The sequence below is a fragment of the Sardina pilchardus genome, chromosome 4, assembly GCF_963854185.1.
Source record: "Sardina pilchardus chromosome 4, fSarPil1.1, whole genome shotgun sequence".
Classification (NCBI taxonomy): Eukaryota; Metazoa; Chordata; class Actinopteri; order Clupeiformes; family Clupeidae; genus Sardina; species Sardina pilchardus.
The window spans coordinates 24274453-24290571 of NC_084997.1; the positions used below are offsets into that span (position 1 = coordinate 24274453).

The 16119-nt window shown below is 40.4% G+C and overlaps 1 long non-coding RNA gene across 1 annotated transcript; it reads left to right on the forward strand.

The window, feature by feature from the left end:
* Positions 1 to 9927: 9927 nt before the first annotated feature.
* Positions 9928 to 12943, forward strand: LOC134077833 (uncharacterized). The gene is made up of 5 exons (XR_009938764.1): positions 9928 to 10329; positions 10904 to 10992; positions 11134 to 11215; positions 11563 to 11637; positions 12626 to 12943. It is a non-coding gene; the product is annotated as an uncharacterized LOC134077833 (long non-coding RNA).
* The last annotated feature ends 3176 nt before the right edge of the window (positions 12944 to 16119 follow it).

Below are 16119 nucleotides of genomic sequence, written 5' to 3' on the forward strand. Positions count from 1 at the left end.
AGCTGGGGGCGCTGTTCCCATCACTGTTTATTCGGATCATAATCCGCTTACATTTCTCCACTCGTTAAAGAGTCCTAGTCAGCGTCTTATGCGCTGGGCTTTATTTTTACAGCCATACAATTTGCGCAAACAGCACATTCGGGGCGTGGACAATGTCATGGCTGACGCTTTGTCCCGCGCCCCGGCTGGGTTGGAGTGAGTTTGTTTGTGTTTGTCCTGTCCTGTCCTGTTTTTTGCTCCTCCTGTTGCTCCATTCTCTTTTTCTGCCTGGTCTCCTTAAATGTAGCTATCCAGGTACCGGGATTTGCTGGAGCCTTGGGTATGGGAAGGGCATGTTGGAGCTGCTGGAGGGAAAAGGGGGTTGGGCCTGTGGACAAAGAGTTCTTCCATCCAGCTCATGTATGTGGGCTGTTAACACCATGGACCAAAGTTAAGTGCTCACATAGCTTACAGAAATTCATTTTTAAATTCTAAATTGTTTATTGGGTTATTGTTATTGGGTGTGGGGTTTTGAAGGCTTTACCAGAGTCCTTTTAGAGGCCTCTGTCTTAAGGGGGGAGGTGTTACGGGTCTGCAGGGCTCCTCCTAGTGGCTTGCTTGTCTCCTGTCTATTGCGTTTCCTTACAGGTGAGCCAAGCACAGGTGTGGCATGGATTGGCGCACGTGAAGTCAGTGATTGAATACTTCCTGGATGGCCTTTAAGATCTGCGTAGACCTGGATGTGGAGGCCGCCGCTTCTCCTCCTCTCCCGCACCTTTTTGGCGTTTACTTTCTTTATGCACGACACCTCATCTAGCACACTGCATACACTTTCTTTTCCCAATCCAACACTTATACTGACTTTACTTAACCTACGTTGTAAATACTTTATCTTAAATAAATACATGTATTCTTTTGGCAAATTCCGCGTGGTCTTCCCTCTCTGGTTACATAGCCTAGTAGGCCGGTTGTAACATTAGATAAAAGGCATTCTGTCCTGCTGTATTCCAATGAGAAAAAATCATCCACAAGGTAGGCTAAGGGTCACGGTAATGCAGCATGCAGGAATCTATATACGCACAAAACGAATGAATGGATTATATCGGCCAAAACGAATGAATGGGTTGGGAGAGTCGTCTGGCTGTGTCAGCAGACTGCAGTCGGTCTCGAGGGGTTAAATAGCGCACGTACTTGAATTTTAATCTGAAGAAGACCACACGAAAATCAAATCAAATCAAAAAAGAAGGATTTCAAGTGTGCGAACCTTTTTCCATTTTTTTTATGATTTAGCCTACTCTTGTTCTGCACCTTGACCGGGGATGTGCACAAACTTTTTTACTACACTTGAATTTTAAACCAACTCTTTGCTTTCTTTTTCTGTCGGTCCGCGGTTGCTTGGTCAATTGCGCAGCAAATTATCAGATCACCGGACCTAATTTCACCCCATGTCTCGCGGACCAGCAGCAGTCTCCACGTTTCGCGGCAAATAGTTTGAGAAACGCTGCATTAAAGTGTCATTAGGTTGTAGGCTATATGTTTAGTGATTTCTTTGTGTGTTTTTCATTGTAGTGTGTGTGCATTGAGTAGTTCCTTAAAATACGGAACAAAGAGCGTCCCGTAGCCTATCTGTTCAATACGGAAGAAGACTAACTATTAGGCCTACTTCTTATAACGAAACGCGAAGAAAAAATACGAGGACTGACCATCTCGTTTCTCCGCGTTTCCCCCAATACCATGGCGACAAAGAGAAATAAATATGATTTGACATTTAAGCTGATTGCTGACAAATTTGCCACACAATTCGGGAGAAGCAGCGGACAGGAGCGCCACCACAAGCAAGCACTTCTAGCCCAAATTAACATGGCAACGTTGCCTATGACTAAAGTGTCTAAGTAGGCCTAGGCTAGTCCTAATAATATTACATTTGATTGGTAGCATGTTTGTAGCGCGCCAGTTTACCCATCCCCTACATTAAAACAGCTTAGAATCAACCAAAGAATCAGCTGTGTCGGCGTTAGGCTGTAGGCGATTTTCTATAACCATTTTCATTAATTTCAACAATGGTTCATTGAAACGTCGTTTGAATAATTTCGCCAGTCATCACCTTCATTGTAATGATTAAATGAGATTAAGGAGTCGACTATTGACGGATATGCGGTCTTCATCATTGTGAAATGCGGGATGAAACTTTCTGCCACCTGGTGGTTGTTTGGGTACATTGCCTTAGGCTCGAAAAAAATCGGCTTGACGGCCTGCGGGATCTCTTCGGGAGTCCCGCGGGAGAAGGTGCATTCTCAACCCGTACCCACTGTAGGGCAATATAAACTGGGTTCCTCAACATAGAAGACCATGGTAACATTTCCTATTTACATTATATTCATGAGTTGGAAACCCATAATTGCAAAGGCACTCTCTCTATGAAGAACTATGCAGCTCGCCACCCCACCCCACCTCACTCAGTAAAATGTGAAGGGGACTGTGGCAGCTTTGAGTGGACAGATCCCTGGCCTCTTCCCCTATCTGCTCTGCCCATGTGCCTACTGGTCCTTGATCAATACTTTTCTACACTAACATTTCTACACTAAATTCCAACGTCGGACCTTCTTTGATGCAAAATCGCTTATCAAATCTTGGAAGTCTAACTCTTTGGCTACCTTGCTCTCAATAGAGAGCATGGTAAGATTGCAAAGCCTTTCTTGAGACATGGTAGACCTCAAGTAGTTTTTTATGAGCTTTAGTTCACTGAATGCCCTCTCCCCTCCAGCAACAGTAACAGGCAATGTGCAAAATATACGCAAAACAATGCACACTTCTCCAAAAATGCTTTGCAGCTGGAGCCTACAAATCGTATTCAGGAGTTCAATGGGTGACAAGTTAGGGGGGAAGTTGGAAGCATACACACGATTAAGGTGTCTCACTTGATTTTCAAAATCAGAAGTTAGATCACTAGAATATTTAGTGATCAATGGTTGGCACACAGAAAATATGTTATCCTCACTAATCTCCCCAACTTTCAGAACCGCATAAAACTCATTCACAATATCTGTAATTCTCTGGAACCTATTGCCCAAATCACTGATGATGTTATCCATGGCAGTGTAAAATACAGTGTTCCGAAACACTGTTTCTGAACTATCCTGAGTTGTCTCCTCTTCACATGTCTCATCATGGAATCTCATTCTTTTCTTCTTTCGGCTGCACTCCTTGCTTAACTGAGGTGTAACATCAGCTTCTCTAGCTACCAACCTTGCTTCAGCTAGGAGAGAGTCCCATGCATTTCTCAGAGACTGCATCTCTTCTGTCAAGGATCTGATGTTGGCTGCTTCTACCTCAAGTGAGATTTTCCCTGACTGCAGAATAATATTTCTGTCGTCAATGCTTTGCAGCACTTTCAGCCAGATGGTCAAAAGAAGAATAGCATCAAATGACATGAAGTATTTTCTGAGACCATTAGCATCTGATCTTGCCTCATTGGTGAGATTGCAAGTCAGTAGTATGTTATCAAGTGCATTAATGACAGAAGGTAGGTGCTTTGCCACAGGCTTAACAGCCTCAATCCTTGCACTCCATCTGGTATCAGAGAGCTGATGCAAAGAGCAACCAGTTTTCTGTTTGTAGATTGCCCAGCGCTCTGGGCTGCTACTAACAAAGGTATAAAGCCGATTTATGCAGCCAAAAAATGTGGAAACATCAGGAGTTGACTGTGCAGCATGCACACCAACCAGATTTAGGGTGTGAGAGGCACAAGGTGAGAAGGTGGCCAGCCTGTTTTTTTTCATTATTTCTGCTTGGACCCCTTTAATTTTGCCAGACATGTTGGCCCCATTGTCATACCCCTGCCCTCTACAATCACTTATGTCAATATCATTCTGACAAAGCACACCCTCTATCATATCTGCTATTTCCCTCCCTGTCTTTTTGTAGAAGTTCTTGAATTCAAGAAGCCTCTCTTCAATTTCCCAAATGTCTTCCTCTTTGTCATATTTGACATACCGTAGCAACACAACATTTTGTTCCGTATGTGATATATCAGGTGTGGCATCAGCAATAACAGCATAATATATGGCCTCCTCCCTTTCCTCCAGAATTCTTTGGAGAACTCGCTGGCCGCATATATTAATGAACTCGTTTTGGCTTTCTGGGCTAAGGTAATGTGTTAACCTGGCTCGTTTCCCTTCTTTGTTTTTCTCTTGGTTGTCCCTGATTTTCTTAAAATGCTCTTTTAAAAGAGGATCATAGTGTGACAAAAGTTCTAGTGTGCCTAGAAAATTGCCATTATGAATGCTGTCTAGATCACTTGTGTTGCCTCTGAAAGGCAGGTTTCTTGAGGCCAGGTGTAGGGTTACATCCAAGAGTCGCTCCAGAATAGCCCTATTTTTTCTATTGCTGTTTGGAGCTCCTTATCTAACAGAGAATCTACACCTTTAGCATCTAACACTGCTCTTTGCAGATTTTTCCATTTGAGGTAGCAATCTCTGTGTGCCTCACTCCTCTCATGGGCAGGGAATTTGTTGTACATTTTACGCCACCTCACATCACACATTTTCAATCCATTTTGACTGGCCAGTGCACTATAGGAAGGCCTTTTCTGCACATTGGAGAAAAGCACACATGGTATGCAATACAGTGAGTGATTGCTTTGACTAAAGGTAAGCCAATCCCTCTCAACCTTTTCTCTCTTATTGGCCAACTTTGTGTATTTCAAGTATTCGGGGAATGGTTTTCCTCCTGAATCATAAGGCATGTTACATTTCTTTTCTCCCTTGGCCAATTTTCGCACTATATTCTCCCTATCCTGATCAGTCAAAACTGCTGGCCACAAACCAGGGTCATTCGTTGTGAGAGTTTCTTCCATTTCAAATCCCTGAACATTCTGTCCATCAGCATCTGAATTTTCATCTCCATCTTCACTCTCTGTCACCTGTGTCTCCCTTTCATTACCCTCTTCTACCTCATCCTCCACTTCCTCAGTCCTCCCTGACAAACATGAAGAGGGTCCTGGAACTGACTCTGTAGTGTAAGTGAAATACATAAGAGAGCATTTCCTATAATAAAGGCTAAGAGTTCATTTTTATTTCTTATTTTAAGCTGATTTTATTAAAAATGCAAAAGACAACGTGATTTTCAATAACATTCCCTTAACACTAGAAGCGCCGCGCCGTTCTGACCCACTTATACCTAGAAGCGCCGCGCCCCGGTCATTTGACCGCTTTGACGACCTACTAGAAGCGCCGTGCTGTTGTGAACTACTTAAAGCGCGGCGAGGCGGTCAAATGACCGCTGAGTCCTTAGACTGGGAGGCTTTTACTTACACATAATGATCGCTAGATGGCGCTTCGTGCACGAATGAAATCGTTTGGTCATAAATTCAGTTTGCACTAAGCCATGTGTCATTCGTGTCAGACCGTGTTGTTGATAATCTGTGGTTGTTTGTTTCATTATGACATACAGCACGTTTGAGTTATCTGTTCATGTATTTGTGTTGATTTGTGTTGTTTGAGGTAAAAACGTTGGAAGAGTTCTTGAACAAACCTTAAGCAAACTTGACTTTCAACTAAAATGCTCTAAAAGTGAATGTGGCTAGTTCTAATTCACTCCCCAAATTCACTTCTATTAATTTAATAGGTTCGCGCCGCCGAAAATGATCGGACCTAGTCACCTGGAACAAAGAGCCTAACAGTCTGGTTTCAATTACACAGTAGCCAGGATTTCATGCCGCATTTTACAGGCTACCGTGGCTACTTTCTAAAACAACTTTCATTCATTTAGGGAGAAGCATCTTATAGGGTCTAGGCTAGCTACCTCGGAGGGAGGGAGATAGAGAGAGCTATGCTGAGCAGGCATAGGCGTGAGAAGTAGCATAGGCCTAATTTAAAATAATGAGTGAATGATGGCCGTTTTGCGAATGTGTAGGCTATGTTTGCAATGTCTGCTGAAAAAAAGCTATAGGCCTGTTTCTACAATTTAAGCTAACTTCTATGTGAATTCGAGATTCAGCATTGAGAAACACATTTACATATAATTGATAAGCAAGGTTGTAGCTCAATGGTTAGAGCGTCGGCTTCAGGACTCAAGGGGTGTTGGTTCAATTTCCAACCTATTCATGACGGAAGTCCTTTTGAACAAGGCATCAATAAAGTAGGCTATATTCTATTCTTTTCTATTCACATAACTACACGCACGCTGGCGAATTCGAACATTCTGAAACGCGCATATGCGATGAAACATTGCACATTCTTCCACGAGTTGCCTAAACAGTCAGCCTACAGACTAGTAGGCCTATGCAGGGACAGATAGATGGGGTGGGGGTGGGGAGGCAGTTAATTGTCCTCAATGCCTCGGTGATGTCTGTAGCCTAGCCTAGACGAGTGTATGGGGGAGGGGGGATGATCGGTTTCAAATAGGCTGCAATGGATAGTGTTATGTATAGACCCCGAAGCCATTTGCTTTGAGAACGGCTGGCTGATGAAGTTGTTGGCTGGCTAGCTGGCTCAGCCAAAACCTTAATGCAGCCGCCACAGTTTTCATGACTGATAATGGCTTTAGTTGCCACTTCATGTCTACAGATGTATATATTGTATTAGATATCAACACACAATGTTATTGTATTGTTTTGGACAACGTTCTGCACGTTTCACTTCAATGTAGACTGCATGCGTTCATTGCGTTGTGAACGCGCAGCAATCTCTGGAGAGGAAACGGTGGAAGTCGCAGCAGTAGCCTAATAGCCTATCACGTTCAATGCTGTAAATCCGTCTGTTCCAGAATATTTGGTTCATATCATCAATCTTTGGTTTTGGTGTTTGTGCAACCGGGCCCTGACGATTTAACAAAAGTCTGAGTAACGTAGGAATTAGGAAATTATGTAGGCCTAAGGTGAGATCAAAATCAGGCTACTTTGTTTCCTTCTTTTCCCCATGTCATTTTCATTGGTCGTCAACTCACTTTGAGTCCTGTGTATCGTAGCAACGAGCACTGATGTGGTGTGACCAGTGGGAAAATCTCATGCAGGCCTAGTTTCTAAGCTATCGTTTATTTTTTCGCGTGTCACTATGATATAATTATTTTAGATGCAAAAAGTCTAACTGGCTTAGTCAAAGTTTGTCAGATGGCGGCAGAAAATGATTGGCTGGCGAAATTATTTTTCGTTAATGGTAGGCCTAAACATATTGTGATTCATCCGTTTATTCCAGATAGGTTGTTATTAAAAACCATTAACAAAAAATAATTGTTCATCGACGTTGAAAAACGGTCAGAAGATTAAATCGATATAAGATTCTGTATTTCGCTCCTGCCAAGATGTGAACACGGGTCTCTGGCGTTGCAGACAGGAGTGTTAACGCTGCACCACTTGCCATTGTACAAAGCTTGCGTTAGGATAGGTATTTGACTTGACGTAACTCAGTCAGTCCAGCAAATATGTAAGAAAATGCTTATACATTAGTCTGAGCTTTAAAAGATAGCCTACAAATAAGATAAGATATACAACTATGAATGTACGTAGGCATACGCGCCCTACGTACATAAATAGGCTACGACGAAAATATGTTTTACACCTGTAGGCCTGTCGCAACGTTTTCAAAACAAACTCGCATTTTACCACTGTAAATCGCCTCCATAGACTAGGCCTATGCCATGTAAATGAAAAATAGTTATTAAAATAAAGCACATATATAATAGCCTACATATTGCACATATATAAACAATATGTTTTATGGTAAAATATTATTCTCATGCCCGACTGACAGGAAATCCTTGCGACATCTGCTGTGAGAAAAGAGAATAGCAGCCTGGACAAAAATGGCCGAATGCGAGACAACATAGTGTTGTCACATAAGTGAGCGCAAAATAGCTCTAAACTATCTTGTACCGGTGTGCTTCTGATCATGTAAAAATTCTGGGTGACAAAACACGCGTATTTAGGAAAAGTCGTGAACGTAGGGTCCTGGAATTTAATCGAGTGAAAAGATTTTTTTTTTTTTTTGTAATCGGTGCGGTCAAATGACCGCAGCCCGGCAGTTCTAGGTATATCTAGGTCAAACCCACACGGCGCTTCTAGGAATACGCGTCAGTGGTCAAATGACCGGCGCTTGGCGCTTCTAGTGTTAAGGGTGCTACATGCAACACAATAGGCAAAAACATACACACTAGCTCTTTATACTGTTCCCTAGTGTAACCATCACCTATGCGCACTCTTGGAAAAAGCATAGTGCCTGTATCAGCCATCTCAAGTTCCATCTCAAACCGTTTAGCTACCTTCAGCAGCTCTGCTCTAGTTAAGCTCTCCAAACCATCCTCTGTAGGGGAGGCCACAAATTTATCAACAGCATCCATATTGAACAAACTAAGCCCCGTAGGCTACAATAAATCTACCAAAGTCTGACTACCGTAGACACTGTTGACCACAAGACAAATCCCACAGCGTATTTATCATGCAAAAGTCAAATCACAATTTCAATTTTTCCCAAAACTCAATGCATCAAGTGACTGATCATTTTAAACAACCTAACTATTCATGTGGTGTTGTGCATGAATGGCATTGTTTGCAAAACAAAACAAACGATCAGGAGCACTATTCCACACCGCTACATTAGCATGCAATTTTTTGAGGTCAGTGCTTTAAAGCCAGCGTCCACAATTTCATAAACACAATGATGTTTGCTCCATAGCTCTCTCACTTGCAAATCTGCAAGTGCAAGTAATCACAGGATGTTTTGCCAAAGTCAAGACATGCAGATATGAGGTCGTGGGGACAGAATGGATAGGTTATAATATACTGTAGTCTAATAATGACTTAACTCAATAGAAAGCTCCAGCTTACGCAGCTTCATTCTGGAAGGCAGTACAATGTTCAGTTTGTTTATCCTCCTTTCTGGAAGGCCCCGAGGAATATGAGAGAAGCAGCCACTTAGGTATTTCACATTCTTACTAGTGGATGCTGTTATGCTAGTTAGCAGTTACATCTTGCTGCCAACTAAATTTATGTCACTTTACTGTAGTTTATGTACAGTCTATGGACAAATACAACTTATTTGGAGTGTTTAATGCTCTCACTCATGGTATTTTCACCGGCAAGGGGGGAAGTTCAGACTGCTGTTGCTGGTGCCGGTGGCTGTGAACTTTGAGCACTTTAGGATATCCACTCTGACAGAATGCAAATGCCGTCGGGGAGTACAGCGGGGGAGAGAGCTTGGTCAAGTCCTGATTTGCCTGCAATTGAACCGAGATTACGCTTGAACAGCCCTGACACAGGACTCATGGCAATGCTAACACACAGATACACACACACACACAAACACACACACATACAAATGCGCGTGCACACTCACACACAAACATGCACACTCACACTCATTCAGTCAAAATAAGGTCATTAGGGAAACAGGAAGCATGACTCGCTTTGCAAAAAGGAAAAAAGACAAAAATTGCTCCCCCACGATTAGGGAACGTATTGTTCACCTCGCTCTCCCTCTCGTAAAAACTTTTAAACCATTGTCTGAGCAGGCGAGCATGTCGAAAATTGCAGAGTGTGGACAGAAAGAGAGCAAGAGGGGGGGAACAAAAGAGAGCATAAGAGAAAGAGAGAGAAGCTGCTGGCAGAGTTCTCAGGATTCTGAGTTAATTGCAGGTTCTTTTACTGTAACTACTCCAAAGCTCTTTAGTCTAATGAGAACATTGCTGGGGTTCCGTGTCGGTCAAGGCATCACGATTGGACACACGTACACCGCTCCCCCCCCCCCCCCCCCACCTCCTTCTCAGACTCTATGGCCTTTGACCTTAGTGTGACAGCCAGTGTTGTGCATGAACGAGTTCAAAAGAACGCGTTCATTGAACACGTTCATTTTTCTGTGAACGTTGAACTGAACGCAACACTTTTGTAAATAATGAATTTGAACGTGAATTCCCCATACAGAAAAATCCATGGAAAAAATATATGCACATATATGCAGCTGCATCCAGCATATGTTTAAATAGATGGCTAAAATATATTGAATACATATATAGTACCAATATGTATATATGCAAGTATATGTGGAACCAAGCACTGTAACATATATGTGGATATCTTACATGAAAGTCTATGTGCTGAATATATTCACTGAATAGATGCAAGTATATGCGGAACCCAGCACTAACATATATGTGAATATCTTACATGTAAGTCTATGTGCTGAATATATTCACTGAATAGATTTTTTAAAAGTGCATGCGCACACACAGCAATTCCCATCCCCCACCCCAACTGACTTTTCAACTCCAGCCACAAGTCACACTTCAACTGTCACTTTTCTGTCATGAAGCTTGCTGTATGTAAGCTGAACAAACTCTGCCGTCATCATCATATTCAAGGTAAGAATTACAGTACTTTAGTATGCCAATTGAAAACGGGAATCTATTAGAAATGTATTGTTTTCATAATGAAATCTTAACCAAAGTGATTATGATTTGATAGTGTTAGATTAGAATCATAATTAGTTAGCATATAGCTAGCGAGCTAACATCACTAACGTTAGCGATGTTAGCTGTTAATGTTAACGTTTACAGTAACCAACTTCATTATGAGGAATATCTGGAATGGTAGTTAATATATCTAGCAATAATTCAGTCAGAGATGTCTTTATGAATGTACAGCTTTAGTTTGAATTAAATATCAGGCGCAAGTAGCTTAGCCAACAGTACATTTAAAGTGGCTATTACCATGCAGGCTGAAGTATGAAAGTTGTTAATGTTACTTAATAGAGTTACGTTGCAAACTTCCATGGGACATGGGTAGTTAACATTATTTAAAGGTAATACATGTAGTGTTGATGCATAATATACATAGTGTTGCTATACGTTATCTCACCCCCTGATTTCAGGAACTATAGATCTCTGTGTTTGCAACTTATTAATTTTAGCCTCCTTCTGTTCCTTCTGTTTGCAGGCGGTGTGTTGTGTGGAGGACTGCTGCCCTGAGACCGCTGGGTTTATTCTGGAATATTGTCACTTCCAAAGCCCATTACAAGCCTGCAAGTGAGTTCACTCACCAGGTAGACACACACACACACACACACACATAATTGCATATAGCATTGGTATGTGTGCATATATTTGTGTTTGTAAATGTTTAGTTTAACCCTTCCTTTCATGTGTCTGTTTGTTATGACTTTGTAGTGGGCTCTATGAACTGTCCAGAGCAAAATCAGTCTGTCCTGATGGCACTACCTGCTACTATGGCTGCTGCTCTCAACCTGGTGTAAGTGTTTGTGTTTTTATCCTTTACAACATTAGGAAGATCAGACCTTATCTGACACAAGATTCCACACAGCTTATTGTACAGATTATGGTTATTTCCAAGCTGGACTATTGTACACTGTTACCTGGCCTGCTTGTGCATTAAGATTGTTACAGTTGATTCAGAACGATACTGAATGCTTTATCTGTGTAATTCTCTATGTCTCTCCTGTGTATGAGTTAGTTGTGTTGTCTCATTTAAAAATGTTAGGCTATCTGTGTGGACTGCTTCACATTTTCACCTCACCATCATAGATCTTTTCAGTAGTAAACTATTTGAGGATCTAATTGATTGTGCAATTTTTTCAGGGGGCAAGTCTTAAGAGTTGCAGACGGGGGAGCAAAAGGAGTTCCTGGACCCTTAAAGGGTTAAGGCCATAATGGGTGAGTTTGTTGTATATCTTTCTCTCCAACTCACTTTGTATTTCTATGCAATATTTTTTTGAAGTGAGATAACCTTAAGTGAATATACAGTTATGAACATTATTCATATTCATATCGGCTACAGTCATATGCATAAGTTTGGACCCCCATGCTGAAGTTGAAATCATCTTTTGGAAATTGATCTCAATGCCTTAATTTAGGAAAAGTCCAACCTTTAAAGACACCCCTATGTTAAATTCCCATAGAGACAGGCAGATTTTCCTCATGATTTTGCCTTATTGACTTGCAGTTATGTCATGGATCCTGGATACTGCTCATGGCAAATATCGATTTAATGTTGATTTCCTCTTGACCAATATGTTTGTTCTGACTGAACATGACACTGCCACATGCCATTTATCATCAAAATGTAAAAAAAGTTCCATGTTTCTAGCACATGGTCTTACAACCTTTTGGCATGTGGCAATGTCATTTTCAGTCAGAACAAACATTGGTTAAGGGAAAATCAACATTAAATAAATAATTCCAGGGGTATGAATCATTTTGTTCCCAATTGCGTGTTTATTTGATCTATTATGTGCATATATCAATACATCTTTAGACATTTTTGCACTTGATGTACACTTATTTGACCTTGTTATAAGTGAAAATCTACTTCTATTGGCGAATCCTGCAAATAAAAGTTTCTTGTTTTGTGGAAATACCACTTTTGTAAGATAAACTAAATTATCTTGCAAGATTTGTCAATAGAGCTGATTTTCACTTATAACAAAGTCAAACTAAACTTAAATGTAAAAAGGTATTGCTGTAAGTAAATAATAGAAAAAAGACTATAATGGATGAATTTATTTTATTTTACATAACGTATGTCTTTCTCTCCAACTGGCTTTGTATTTCTCTCCAATTATTGTGATTCTGTACTTTAGCATCTGTGGTTGTCACTAATATTTTGCATGTTCTATTTGTATATGTTCTGTCTTTTCCATAGGCCACCTAGAAGAGATTCAGGCACTCCCTCAAGATTGCTGGGCCATGCAATTAATGCCAAACTTGCAGAACTGTGATGTCAGTACAAAAACAAAAATGGCCATTTTTAAATAAATTCAACAAAAGAAAACAGAAGAGTTGTGTGTTTCTTCCTCTTTATAATGATACTATGGTTAATTTTAAGTAAATACTATAGTGAAAACAATTGTAAATGCAGAAAACATGAAACCATAGTAGAATATGCCCTATATTTGAACAATATATCAGAATATATGTGAGAAATATAAGTCTGAAATATATAGGTCATGTGATCACAACTTTCATCAAGGGTCATGTGATCATTCTTCTTAGTGCAATATATTTAAATATATTTAATTATATGCAGAAAATATAAGAAAGTGGCCAATTTCAAACATGTACTTATATGTTGACATATATTGATACATATATGTAAATATATGTATTTAACATATATGTAAATATATGTATTTAACATAGATGTAAATATATGTATTTAACATAGATGCCCTTATACTGGAATATATTCAAGCTGCATATATGTCAATATGTTATTTTTCTGTATGGGTAGTAGATGATCCTAAATATGTGCCTATATGATTTAAGTAATCCAGAGGAACAATGTTGTTCAATATCAATGGAAATGTACCAACACTCAGGATCACTGGCCAGTAATATTGCTCAAAAAGTTGTGTTTTTACTTTTGGTACTATTTCAGTTTAAGATAAATATTTGGAACATAAAGACATGAAGCAATTGAACAAAACTAACTTTACCAGTGTCAGGGTACATGTGATGGTGGTAAAGTTAATTGCTTAGCATTATCAGGTAGGTTTTATGTTCATGACAGGTCAATGGTTCAATGTTTACAGGATATGTACTGTATGTGAACAAAGCGTATGCAGAATTGCCCCGTCATCCTCCTCCTTGTACTCAACTTCACCCCGTGACTTTTGTTCCTCCAGGTAATCCAGGAACACTTTCACTTCATCTAGAGGATATTTGAAAAGAGTTCAAGTATCTCTGTGGTTTCACTTTCTGATTGACAAACAATATTTAATGCAAAGTGAAACTGTACAAATGTTCCAATATGTTGACTGGTGTGATACTGCTTATCTGCACAAGTGTATTTAAGCAATAAGCCCTGAGAGTCCGTCGGCACTGATTCTAGAACAGCTTTGGTGTTGTTAGGCATGACGCACAAGCGGAGTGCCTAAACCCCCCTTATCTGTTCTAAAATCAGTGCAAACAACAGATTAGAGTGGGTTATTGCTTTTCTCAAAATGTTACTAGGTCTATTCGGCAAGATTTCATGAAACAAAGGCACAGCAATGAAAAATGTAACAATGTATTCGAATAGATCATTCTTCCACCAATAATACATTTCCTCTATCTGAATGGTTGCCATGCAACATCGAGACGCGGCTATGAAATGTGGTCAAGATTTTTTACACCGGCATCTAACGTGATTCAGCCAATCATAATCAAGGACCGGAACTATTCTTTTTAGAACCTTCATCATGTCAGTAGGCCTACATCTTGTGCGTAAAGATAGGTTTGTAAAACTTGTTTAAGATTTATAAAAATGAAGACTTGAAACAGAAGTGAAGCAATTGAACAAAATTAACTTTACTAGTGTCAGTGTACATACACCCAGATCTGTTCATTGGGCCCCACGGATGTCTATCAAATGCGTCTTGCTTTCTCCCCTGTTCTGTGATTGGTCGCCAACATCTGGCGAAAATGTGGGTGTTAGTTTCCAGACTGCCTTAGCAGCGTGAAAGAAATCACCGCGCAAGGCAGTATGGGAACACCCAGGCTAAGCTACAGCAGCAACATTTCCGGAAAGGTACTGGCTCGATGAAATTCATTCTGGACTCTCTATCCGACCACATGAAGACCTGGGGCCTCATTTATAAACGATGCTTACGTACAAAAGAATGCGTACGCCTCGTTCTACGCAAGCTTTGGTATTTATAAAAAGTGAACTTGACGGTAAAATGTGCGCACCTCCACGCAAGCTCTGGGCATTTTTTCAAATACGAAAAATTAACATTTGGTTGCCAGACCACATCCCATTGACACTTTTAGCGGTTTTGGTCATTTATGCTTTTAGATGTTTGTCACATTCGTCATTCACTTTCTTTATAAAAAAATACCCCTCTTTTAGCAGGCAGGTTTCAGGTGATGAAAAAAAAAAGAGTATGCAACAACCGCACACAATCAACTAAATACCCATGTCTAAGGAAGAGGTCACTGCAGGATGATAATTTTCCTGATACTGATGACCTCAGATATTTTTAGCCTGTCTGACGCGACCACATCTCAATGAGACGTGGTCTGGCAACCAAACGTTCATTTTCTCGTATTTTAAAAAATGCCCAGATTCATTTATTGGGCGCCAGGGATGTTTATCAAATGTGTCTGTGCATAGCTCATCATCATCTTGCTTTCCCCCCTGTTCTGTGATTGGTCTCCTATCTCAGGCAAAAATTAGGGCTGTAATTTCCAGGCTGCCTTTGCAGTGTGAATGAAATCATCAGGGTAGATATTTTTATTATCTATTATAATCTTTATTTATTATTGGTTATTATTATAGAGCAAAAAAAAAAAAAAAAGCCAATGGCAAGCAGAGTTTCAAATAGGAATTTAGTCAGATGCTCAAGATCCTCAAATACTCAAGTCCAAATGATCAGTAACAAGCAAGGACACCGTTATTCACACAACAGTTTCATATAGAAGACAGGATCAATACAAGTGAGCAGAACAGACTTAAACAATATGATATGATTGCTAGTGAGGCTGTACCCAAGTATCGCCTCAGTGTATCAAACACACAGAGATAGCAGAAGAGCAAAGAGCCTAAGTACTGTAGGGTTGTCAGAAAACAAAGGAAAGTTCTCCGCGCTTCTGCAGTTGTGTGACAATCTGGTGCAACCGGGCCAGGAAAGAAGTATATGAAAAGAATACGAATGCCGGTGCAACGCAGATGTCTTCTTTTGTATTTATTTAAAAGGTGCAAAACATTGACACAATGTAGTCAATGTTTTGCACCTTTTAAATAAATACAAAAAAAGACATATGCGTTGCACCGGCATTCTTCTTCTTTTCATATACTGTAGGGTTGTGTGAGGATGGAATGCCCTAGTACTTTTTTAAACCACCTGTTGCATAAATCATCATACATACAACGACTCTAAGAAGAGCACACTGTAGAACAAAAGTCCCCTGTCTCTGTTTCTCTCTCTCCTCTGCCAAAGTGGCCTGTAGACGCTGAACTCTGTTTCAGTGTGCGCATCTCTTTTTCCTTCCACTCTTTCTTTTATTTTCCTCTTTCTCTCTATTCTACTCTGCCTCCATCTTTTTCTGTTGTTCAGCCAGGATGACCATAGCGATTTATTTTTGTGGAGAGAATGTGCAGAGTACATCTCTGTACTTACATCAAAGTACATCTAATTACTTTCATTATTGACTGAG